This window comes from Nanorana parkeri, unplaced genomic scaffold, assembly GCF_000935625.1.
Source record: "Nanorana parkeri isolate BGI_ZX_2015 unplaced genomic scaffold, ASM93562v1 scaffold2679, whole genome shotgun sequence".
NCBI lineage: Eukaryota > Metazoa > Chordata > Amphibia > Anura > Dicroglossidae > Nanorana > Nanorana parkeri.
In genome coordinates, this window is record NW_017308947.1 from 53,989 (window position 1) to 64,838 (window position 10,850).

The following is a 10,850-nucleotide window of genomic DNA, read 5'->3' on the forward strand; positions in this document are numbered from 1 at the left end:
GGCGTGGTGTAGGGAAACTGGAATGACAAAGAAGGGGGGCAAAGAGATAAAGACAAACAAAAGAGGAAGCAACACTGAGAGAGACAGACAAGAGAGAAAATAAAGCAAGAAGAGCAGAAAGGCAAAAGTAGCAAACAACTAAGGAGGCTAACTAGTACCTCTAAATCTCTGTCCAATGGGGATTCCCAAGGAAAGAGCGCCTACTGGGGAAATTACCAAATCAGGAATCACAGAGACGCTGATACACTCCGGGCATACAACTTGTGGTAATAAGGAGAACCAGTTAAACGATAACCAACCGAACAAATCCAACTACTGTATAAACAGAACATAGGCATAGGGGTGCAAAGACTGCTGTAGTTGGGGAGATCTTCCAGACCACTCACCCCACGCCCAAGGATGACATACGAACATCCAGCAGAATAGGTTACGGTAAGGCATTATAGCCCGATCCCGGTTCAGTGATATAAGCCCATTGCATGAAAGGCGAGCCAATGGTCCCGAAGATCTCCAGCGGTAAGCACCCCCGTCCTGAAACAACATGTCAAATTTAAAGCATGAAAACATATTATAGTGCAATCACAGAAAACCTGCCTGCTGAGGTCCCCAGGGCCTCCAGTGTCCCAACCAGAGATGAGCCAATGGAGCTAGCCCTGTTGAACTGTATATCTGACGCTCCGCAGGAGGGTAAAGCGGTAGCAAGACCTGAGAGAGTACGGTGAGATGAAAAAGAAGACAGAGAAAGAAAAAGACATGAAAGAACTATGTAAACAGCATGTCAGCAAAATAAAGTAAAGCCCATTTCGCTTAGGGAGACCCTCCGGACCACTCGCACTGGGTGCCGTGCAGAACCACTGCTCCGTACAAATCAGACGGAGCCGCGAGGGTGGGTCAGCATACATGATCCCCAGCCCATTGACCAAAGCTCCTCAGAGGAAGGCCGGGCAAGTGGTCCCAAAGGATTCCCGTTGGCAATTAACTCTGTATCTGAAAGACCTGGTGAAGCAACGATCCTTCCTTCCCCTCTAGTTAACCCCTCATGTACTGGATGGTTGCAATATCCTTTCACCGGGATGTCCCCAGATGGTAGGTGGAATTTTTAACGAAGAAAAAGGGGGAACACTCCAAGAGCTTCAATCTTACTTTCCAGATCTTTAGGTGATCCGTTTAATTTCTTAAGATCCAGCTGAGTCACTCGGAGATCAAGCAGCGGCACTTTTCGTTGAATGATGCCACCCTGGAATTCAGTTACCAAATACACAAACTTCTCCAATTCGTCTCCATTGGTCAAATCTTCCAGTTTAAACTCTAGTGCAGCAACCTGGGAGGTCTGTGTTTCACAGTCTCTCTCTTTGAGACTGTGGTCTTTAGGTCTGGGGCGGCTGTAGATTCCGGGATACCTTTTTAATGCAGATGTTATTCCTCTTGCCCGGTTATCCTGATCATCCACGTCAACCATCATGGCAGCCAACTGTCAGGAGGAAGAGGTATGTGCCGCCTCCAATTATGTGATTCTGCGGACAAGGTTCTCCAGAGTGTGTTCAATAGCGGTAACTTTAGATGTAGCAGAGGAGATCTCTTCCATAAAGAAGAACTATGAGGTGAGTGAAAATCACTCTGCCTCATAGTTCGAGCCGATGTGTGACTGTATACTGAGCTTTGGGTCACAGGAGGACGCTAGTTTGTGTCCTCCCGTGACCCTTAGGAGAACTATGTGGGAAAAACACTTACCCCATAGTTCTCCTTTTAACATCTGCTTGTTTATACGTAGACTCAACTCGTATAGTAAATGCCTCAAAATCCGCTTTGGTGGGAACCAGGGCCACCAGGTCAGCCTTTGTGGGCAGAGAGCTTAAGAATTCCATGAATCCAGCATTGTGGAAGGGAGCAGAGTGAGGGTGGCCCCAAACTGATTCTTCTCCCATAGGTAGCAATAGAGGCTCTGACTTCCATGAGTGAGAAGATTCTCAGGCAACCCTACACACAGAGGGTAAAAACCAGGCGTCCTCTGAAGCACAGGGCAGATGTGCGGACCGTGAGGGGGGGAAGGAAAATCGAGAGTGCAGCGGCTCGCTGCGTGATTCAGCCCCTTCCTGTCCCTGTCAGTGGGAGAGCTCCCGAACAGGGCGCGGGCCTCAGTGGGGAGAGGGAAGCCTTGTGGTGGCGCGGCCACGCTGTCGGGCGTTGTGCCCGGAGATGCCGCTTGCAGAGGACCTTGTGAAGGGGGCCCAGCCGGGGAGACCCACGGATGTGCGTCTATGAAGGCTGCAGTGACTCACCCGGCACCAGGGGATCCATCCGCCGCCTGACCGGAGATGGTGAGTCACTCTCCATCAGCAGCAGTGCAGGAGAGTCCGGTGCCGCGACATGTGGCGGTCCTGGTGCCACAAACAGGCGCTTGAAAGCCGTCTTCGGGGTGGGCTGCGAACCCTGTTGCCTGCCCCTTTTGGACATGGGTGGCTGGTGAGGGATGGAGTACAGTTCAGCTGCGGTTTGCGATCAGTCGGGCCCGGAGCAAAAGCAGCACGCTCCTCACTCCTCCATTACTTGGCCACGCCCCCCGATACACCACTTTTTATAGCTAATGTTGCAAGTCTGAATTCTCACTAGGCAATAATATACATTTTAATGTGTTATTACAGCACATGAAAACATTCATATCATGAGTTTTTATGTGTTCACATTTACTTCAGTTAAGTCCTCTACTTGTGGCAGTAGTTCAGAAATTCTCTATTTAGATATCTGTACAAGCTTCTTTGGAAATGATGGAATAATGATGCAATAAGTATGTAATGCAACACACATATTATATCACACGTGTGTGACCAGGACCTAAATCTCTTTGGAGTATCTGGGGAATCTTAGTTCATTTTGTGGTGAAGTGGCTTGCTGAATGAAGTCTGTCCAACATTCAGCAGTTTTATGGGTTTAAGAAATAGTATTTGAATTTGTGACTGTCTTTTTTTACATTTGTGATATAATAGGTTTTGCCTGTCGGGTTGTTTCGGCATGCTATTGTTCAAAGAGGTGGATAACCTGATGCATTTCCTATTTTTCAGACTCTACAGTTACGAATTGGTGCTTGCAGTGCAATCTATCCTGCTACAGCACAGATTTTGTGGCACAGGACACGTAACAACAGACATCAGGTAAGTGTAACAGTGAATTTTGAGATATGAAAAACTTAGAAATGTGCTATTTCTCCCAGTGTACACTTAAAAGTGTATCAACAGCCAAAACTAGTTTTGTACAGAGTTGGGAATTGTTAGAACCTGTGTCTTTTTTTTTTTTTTTTCTGTTCATGTACCATTGTGGAGATTTTCCCTTCCATTCCTATACCAAAGGCACAAAAAAAGAGGAATGCTCTCAAATTGTCACCAGCACAGGTGTCCCCACTGGAAATGCCATTCTGTTGCCGTTCCAGTGACACCTGTAAAATCTTGGATTTCCTATTTTCTGTCTTGTGACAGTGGTCACCAGGACATATAAAGAGGGTGAATCTCGCCAGTTGGCGGAAAAACAGATAACAATAACAAAACTGACAGAATTTATAAACCTTCCTTAATCTCCAAAACGGAAAAAAAAAAAAAAGTTTATTTTATTGATTTAAGGAACACAGGATTCAGTTATTCAGAGACATTTGGGTTATTGGACCACCTACAGGAGGAATTGGACAAAAAAGCCATTGGCCAGCAAGATTAATCTCCTCCCTCTTTTTGGAGATTATAGTTTTACTTTTATTTAGACTTCAGCTACATGGTGTTGAGCAGGTCTTTATACACTAACCAGATTGGCATATCCTCAACAATAGCTTTGGAAGCTATATCTGGACCTTGCTGGATCGCAGATTGCAGGGCCTGCCTAGAATGTGACCTTTTGGGTCCTGGGCTCTGCATGTGACGCTTACAAAACCCCTTTAAATGAAGTGCTGCATCTCTAGCTGCAGTCTCACGAGTGTGCACTCCACACTCTGTTCCTGCAAAAGGCACAAGGTTTCACCTCCAGTCAGTTCTTGCTTCTGCCTATATTGACCTGGTCACCTCTGGCCATTTGAACATCTCCACTTCTTTCTGTAGCTAGTTTGTGAGTACCCACTTGGTGTTCTCAATTACATTGTCTGTCTCTGTTAAGCAGTGCAACAGGCCCAATAAGAGAAGTCCTGCTGCATCTGGTGTCTCCAGCTCACAATCCACTAACGGTTACGGGGACCTGACATCGACAGCCTGGGTTTTTGTCTTCTGTGTCCTCACACTCAGTCACCCACCTTACTCACCATACCAGCTAAGGATGCTCCAGTGTTTAAGGTTCCCATTCATTCCAAATCATTTAAGGTTCCCATTCATCCCAGATCATTGTTTTTGCTTGCAGACCCTACAACCTGCCGTTGCAAACTGCCCTAGCTGTAATGCTAGTCTGATAAACCTTACCAGAATTAACTAAACTTAGGTTGAAGGAGCCAGCTACTATCTTCACTGACCCTTTGTTTGTAGAGTGCTTAAAGCTTATGCCTTCTGCTCTACACTATTGCGTAGATTCAACTTTTACTGAATAAGTCTCCTGTCTGAATATTCCGATAACTCTTTGTCTGTAATGTTTGTCTGTGGAACAGCAGTGTAAAAAAGGCTTGCAAGAAAGGCTTGCTGTACATATCTTTTTTTTTTTTTTTTTAATTTACCGTATTTTTCGCTCCATAAGACGCACTTTTTTCCCCCCAAAAGGAGGGGGAAAATGTGCCTGCGTCTTAAGAAGCGAATCCCGACGCCAGAGACATGCAGTTTCGGGCGCCGGGCGAGTAGTAGGAGCCACTGCTCATTTAATACGAGTGATCTAATGAGATCAGTCGTATTAAAGCCGAGCAGCGGAGGCGGCGGTCGAGTTCAGCAGAAGGAGCAACTGCTCGTTCAATACGAGTGATCTAATGAGATCACTCGTATTAAAACCGAGCAGCGGCGACGATCGAGATCACCATAGAGTAGACGAAGAACGGACGTTCTTCGTCTGCTCTGTGTGATCACTGAGACCGTGGCGCTGTAATCACAGCGCCACCTGTCTCAGCGGTCACTAACTGCAGCTTCTGTCATAGAAGCTGTGACAGAAGCTACAGTCTGTCGAGTGCTTCATAAGGCGCGCCGGACCTCCCTGCGTCCTATGGTCCGGTGCGTCCTTATGGACCGCAAAATACGGTATATCTTTTTTTTAAATTATTTTAAAGAGTTAAAATATGACATTTTAAATACATTTATATTACTTTGCATGTAATCACACAGGATAAATACATACATCATTGCAGATACATTATATTATGATTCTCGATAACAATGTCAATTCCAAAAACCAAAGTTATTTGAGTACTATACTCTAAATATAAATAAACCCCCCCCCCCAACACTTATTTTTAATAAATATACACTGAGTGGCCAGATTATTATGACCACCTGACATTTGTAGGCAAATTAGCTATAATTTCGCGATGAAGTTGCTAGAGGGCCAGACCATTATAAATGGGGAAGCAGATTGTTTACCACGACAGTAGAAGTGATTTTTTTTTTCTGTTTACTTTTTTTCTGAAGTAAACAACGAGATTTAACAGGCTTTGAACGTGGGATGATCGTTGGCGCTCGGAGCCATGGTGCGATTTATCAGCAAAACAGCAGAATTTGTTAAATGTTTAAGAGGGGCTCATTGTTAAAGTGTTTAAAGACTGGACTGTCAGCCGAAAATCTGGGTCTGAACGTGCGAATTGTGGCCGTCAGCGACTAGTCAATGTTAGGGCAGAACGGAGAGTGGCAAGACTGGTACAAGACAACAGAAGGGCAACAGTGCACCAAATTACTGCAGATCTTGATCAGGGATCCTCTCAAATGATCTCTGAACGCACTGTTCACCGTACACTGCATCGTATGGGATATGGAAGCCGAAGGCCTGTTCGAACACCTTTGCTGTCTGCAGTTAACAAGATAAAACATCTCCAGTTCGCACAGGAACACAAGGATTGGACAGTCAAGCATTGAAAAAAATAATGTGGTCCGATGAATCACGTTTCCAGTTGCATCATGCAGATGGCAGAGTGAAAATTTGGCGGAAACAGCATGAAAGCATGCACCCCACATGCACGAGTACAACCCTTCAAGCTGGTGGGGGCAGTGTTATGGTTTGGGGTATGTTTTCCTGGCATGATTTGGGCCCTTTACTTCGTGTGGAACAACGTCTGAATAGCACAACATACCAAAGTATCGTTGCTGATCAAGTTCATCCTATCATGTTGATGGCATATCCCAATGGAGATGGCTTCTTCCAACAAGACAATGCGCCATGCCACAGTGCTCGTATTGTGCAGGTTTCAAGAACATGAGGAAGTCTTTACCTTGCTTAGGTGGCCCCCACAATCGCCCGATCTGAATCCAATTGAGCATTTGTGGGATGAAGTTGAAAGAGCCATCAGGCAGCTGGTTCCACAACCATCAAATAACCAAATACATTAATAAATAAACATATAAGTATATAAATATATATGGGCAATCGTACTACCATTATCTTAACATGATACTAAGGACATAAAATATCTGTACATTCTCTTCTAAAAGAATCATAAACTGTAATTCAATCACTACTAAGTTCAAATAAGTTCAAATTCAGCAAGAATGAAGATTGGAAATCTCGGTATTGTTTGCTTAAACAAAACTCATGGCTTCCATTTAAATTCATTTTCTCCTGTTGATCATATTTAATCGCTGTCAAATCTTCCATTAATTTATAGTATTCTATTTTATGAAACCATTCTATAATAGTTGGCACCATAATGTTGTTCCAGTACAAGGGAATTAAAGCCTTAGCTGCATTGAAGTGTAGGGACTAATTTCTTCTATAGTTCGGCAGAGGTATATCTGTTACATGAAGAAGGCACGCCGATGGGTTATTAGATAAAGTTATATTGGTAATTTGCTTAATATAATTAACCACTTGAGTCCAAAACAATTTAAGGTTGGGACAAAGCCACCATATATGTAAGTAAGTGCCAACTGCTCCACATCCCCGCCAACATTCTGCCGATTTTAGATGGATGAATCTTATGTATTCGATCCGGCGTATAGTACCATCTTGCCAAGAAACGAAATGTCTTATCTGTTACTAACGTACTAATTGATATTAAATGAGCTCGGAGAATTTGTTGTTTACGGGAATCAGTACATTTAATTTGAAGTTCCCGTTCCCACATCATCATATAGTGTGGCAATAATTGGGAGCGAGAATTAAGGATAAACAAGTAAACTCATGAAATACCATGTCTCGGGGAATCTGATAGAAAAAACAAAGTCTCCATTGGTAAAAGTTCTTTAACGGAGCGTATTAGCTTTGGAAGCTTAGACACAAAATTATGTCATTGTCTATATCTCTATGTATCAAAAGGGGACATCCCCCATTGATCTCAGAGACGTTGTAATGAATTAATATGTATCCCATCATGGACCTGAAAAAGTCTCAATGTGTGTTGTGTAGTCCAATGCAGAAATCCACTATTATGTAATCCCGGTAGAAAAAAAAGAATGACCAGTTAGGGGCATCAATGGAGAATTATATTTACCTATCAAGCCTGTATAAAGCTTATCCCATATGTCAAGGGTGTGATTAGTCAAAGGAGAAGTGCAACATTGCAAGTAACAAGTATTTTGTGGTATCCAACATGTGCTCGATAGACATTGTCCCGATAATAGATTGTCAAGTGTTATCCATAATTTTGGTTTTAAAGTGATAGTGCCAATCTAAAATTCTATTAAGTGCAACGGCTTGATAGTATATTGTGAAATCTGGTAGAGCTAGTCCACCTGCATTTTTAACCATCGATAAAGTTCTATGTGAAGTTCTGGCTGAGGATCGTTTTCATATAAATCGACCAACAACCGACTTTAAAGTGTTTTAAGTAAGAAGTGGGTAAGTGTATTGGTTACAGTCTGAAATAAATACAACATTCTCGGTAATATATTAATTTTTATGGCATTTAATCCAGCCAGTGAGTGAGATGTAAGGGCGGTGATGAAGCCAATTAATTGTGTCTTGTCTAATAGTGTTAAGTGCAGGTAAATAATTAATAGTGCAACGTTTTGAAATACAAGGGGTAAATAAATACCTAAACACTTCATCTTGTGTGATTGCCAGTGAAAAGAAAAAGATTTCTGCAGAGCCAAGACAATATGAGGGGGAGTCAAGATATTCACTATTTCTGATTTTTAGAAAGACTAACCTTAAAATTTGATATAGTGTGAATAACGAAGGTAATGAGAGCTGAGTTTTTTGTATAAAAAACAATATATCAGCATAAGCTGCCATTTTATGCTCATTATCTTTAACTGTTATTCCCGTAATATTCAAATTTTGCCTAATATTAATAAGAAGCAGCTCCAAAGAAAGGACAAAAAGTAGTGGTGAGAGAGGGCATTCTTGTCGTGTACCATTAAATAGCATTCATTCATCAGGCTTCCATTTATCTTAATTAGGATTTACATATAGTGCCATAATACCAGTCAGAAACCGTGGGCCAAACCCTATATGCTGTAAAGTAGCCCGCAGATCGTACCAGTCGACCCTGTCGAACGCCTTCTCAGCATCACTAAATAATAAAATAGTGTGTTGCGAAGAAGAAGAAGAAGCATAATGAATAAGAGAAATAGCTTGTTGCGTGCTATCTCTGGCCTCTCGACCTGGAATAAAGCCAGTTTGGTCCGACAGGATCAGCTGGGGCATCAAGTGGTTAAGTGTCATGGCCAGAATCTTTGTATAGATTTTTTTTGTCCGCATTAAAAAGCGAGATATGTGTATAGCTACCACAGACAGTCGGGTCATTACCTGGTTTAAGAAATACAGAGATATGAGCAATTGCTTGTTGGATGGATTTCTTTTTCGCTAATAGGAGCTTCTAAATCTATTGAGTTACATCTATTTTGGGGAACAAAAAAGTTTTCAAATACCCATCAATATGCTTTAGGTGCTGTTGTTTAGATTGAGGGGTACTTTGAGGTCTAATATTATATAAAGCCGCATAGTAATCTCTAAAAACCCTAGAAATATCCGATGAGGTACAGGGGTGTGGACATTTTTGAAAAAACTACTTGTCCAAGGGCTAAAGCGGGGGTCAAATCTACTTGTCCTTCATGACAATCTACTTGTCCCAACACAAAAAAAGTTTTAAAAGTTTAAAATTAGGGATGCACCAATACCAGTTTTTGGGTATCGATTACGAGTACCAATATTTTGCTTTCAGCACTCACTGAGTATCGATGCTTCCGTTGGCATGGAGCAGGCTTCCCGGGCAATCAGGAAGCCGGGCAGCGGGTAATGAGATGCTTCCTGACTGCCAGGGAAGCCGACTCCATGTTGTTTGGCCGACTTGATTGTGAATGGCTGGGAAGCCGGTTTCCAGGACAATCATCATCGAGCCAGCTTGCTAGCCAATCAGGAAACCTGGCGGAGAGTAATGACCTGATTGCCCGGGAAGATGGCTCGATGCTGATTGGCGGCCAATCAGCAAGGAGCTGGCTTCCCGGCCAATCAACTGATCACGCTGACCAATGAGTGCTTGCAATTTGTGAGCAAAATTCAAAATGCATAGGGCAGGAATGCGCTGGACAGTACGGGGTAAGGACACCTGTACTGGCAGAGGGTAAGGACTGTTTGCAGAAAGTTAAGTATAGCTGGCAGGTGGGGGGGTAAAAGAGACCGGGCCAGATTTGATCGGGTAATTCCATTTTAGGGATGGTGGTGGACCTGGGGAAAATTATTTATGGCCTCACAGGTGCCGTTATACTGAATCTTCTTTGAAATAATGAATAGCTTTGGATCATGGGCTTGGATATGATTGTGCGAAATTGGCTCTCAATAGTGAGCTATTTAACACACCTTTTACAAGACACCAATTACACGCCCCTCTGAGGAAGCCCCATCTGATTGGGTGGAAACGCGTCAGGTAACGTGTGCTAAAGCTTCCCAGGATACCCGCAGCTGACTCTTTACTTTCTATACGTGGCCGGGTGAGAGTGAAAATCATACTGTTTCCCAATCAAAGGGACGGAGCTAAGATGGTCTGGATACTGTCAGGTTACAGCAACAGCAAAGCCTGTATAATTTGAGCTGAGACCGAGGAAAGCGAGCGGGCTGTTGCCACTTGATTTTTTACAGCTTTCTGATTTACCGCACGTCGGGCACACCGCCGTGGGGATTCCATCGCATTCCATCTTACTGTGCGGCCGCACATGCTGAAACAATCTCCGGATGTTTTCTTCAAGATTTGGAAATTGAATCCCGCGGGCTAGTGTGAGTTCCAGCCAGCTGGGGGAGAGACACCCATAGAGTCTCTGGATTTATAAAGGAACCGTATTCTCTGGAATTGAATTGCTACACACAGTTATGCTCCATTTGAGAATTTTCATTTACACATCATCACGGGATCCAACCAGGACTGTTCCCCATTCTGAACCACACACGATGTGAGTAAGCTCCGATACTTAGTATCCACCTTTGAAATATGCCATTGTGCTTGCATCAGTGACTATCTGCCACTTAGGGGGTTTTCAGATTACCACCTATACTGTTATATTTGGGTAATCCAAGGGAAGTCATTTTAATTGTTATGCTACCGAGAAATGCTGCTACCGAGATCAAAGGGAGTTCGTATACTGAACTCCCTTTGATCTCCTGTCACAGAGCCGTGCCGGTCCCACAGCGGATCACAGCGGATCTCGGGACCGAACACGGCAGTCACAGATGCTGATACAAGTGATCGAGCGTCTATAGAGACGCTCGATCGCTTGACTGTGTTAAGCTCCCGGCCGGCTGTGTAATTACAACGGCCGGCCGGG

The 10,850-nt window shown here is 43.6% G+C and overlaps 1 long non-coding RNA gene across 1 annotated transcript in view; it reads left to right on the plus strand.

Moving 5' to 3' along the window:
* LOC108802143 overlaps nucleotides 1–10,850 on the plus strand; it is a 79,533-nt gene that overhangs the window by 22,084 nt on the left and 46,599 nt on the right. Inside the window, exon 2 of the long non-coding RNA XR_001942203.1 lies at nucleotides 3,060–3,149. This is a non-coding gene — a long non-coding RNA (uncharacterized LOC108802143). The remainder of the gene's footprint in view (nucleotides 1–3,059; nucleotides 3,150–10,850) is intronic.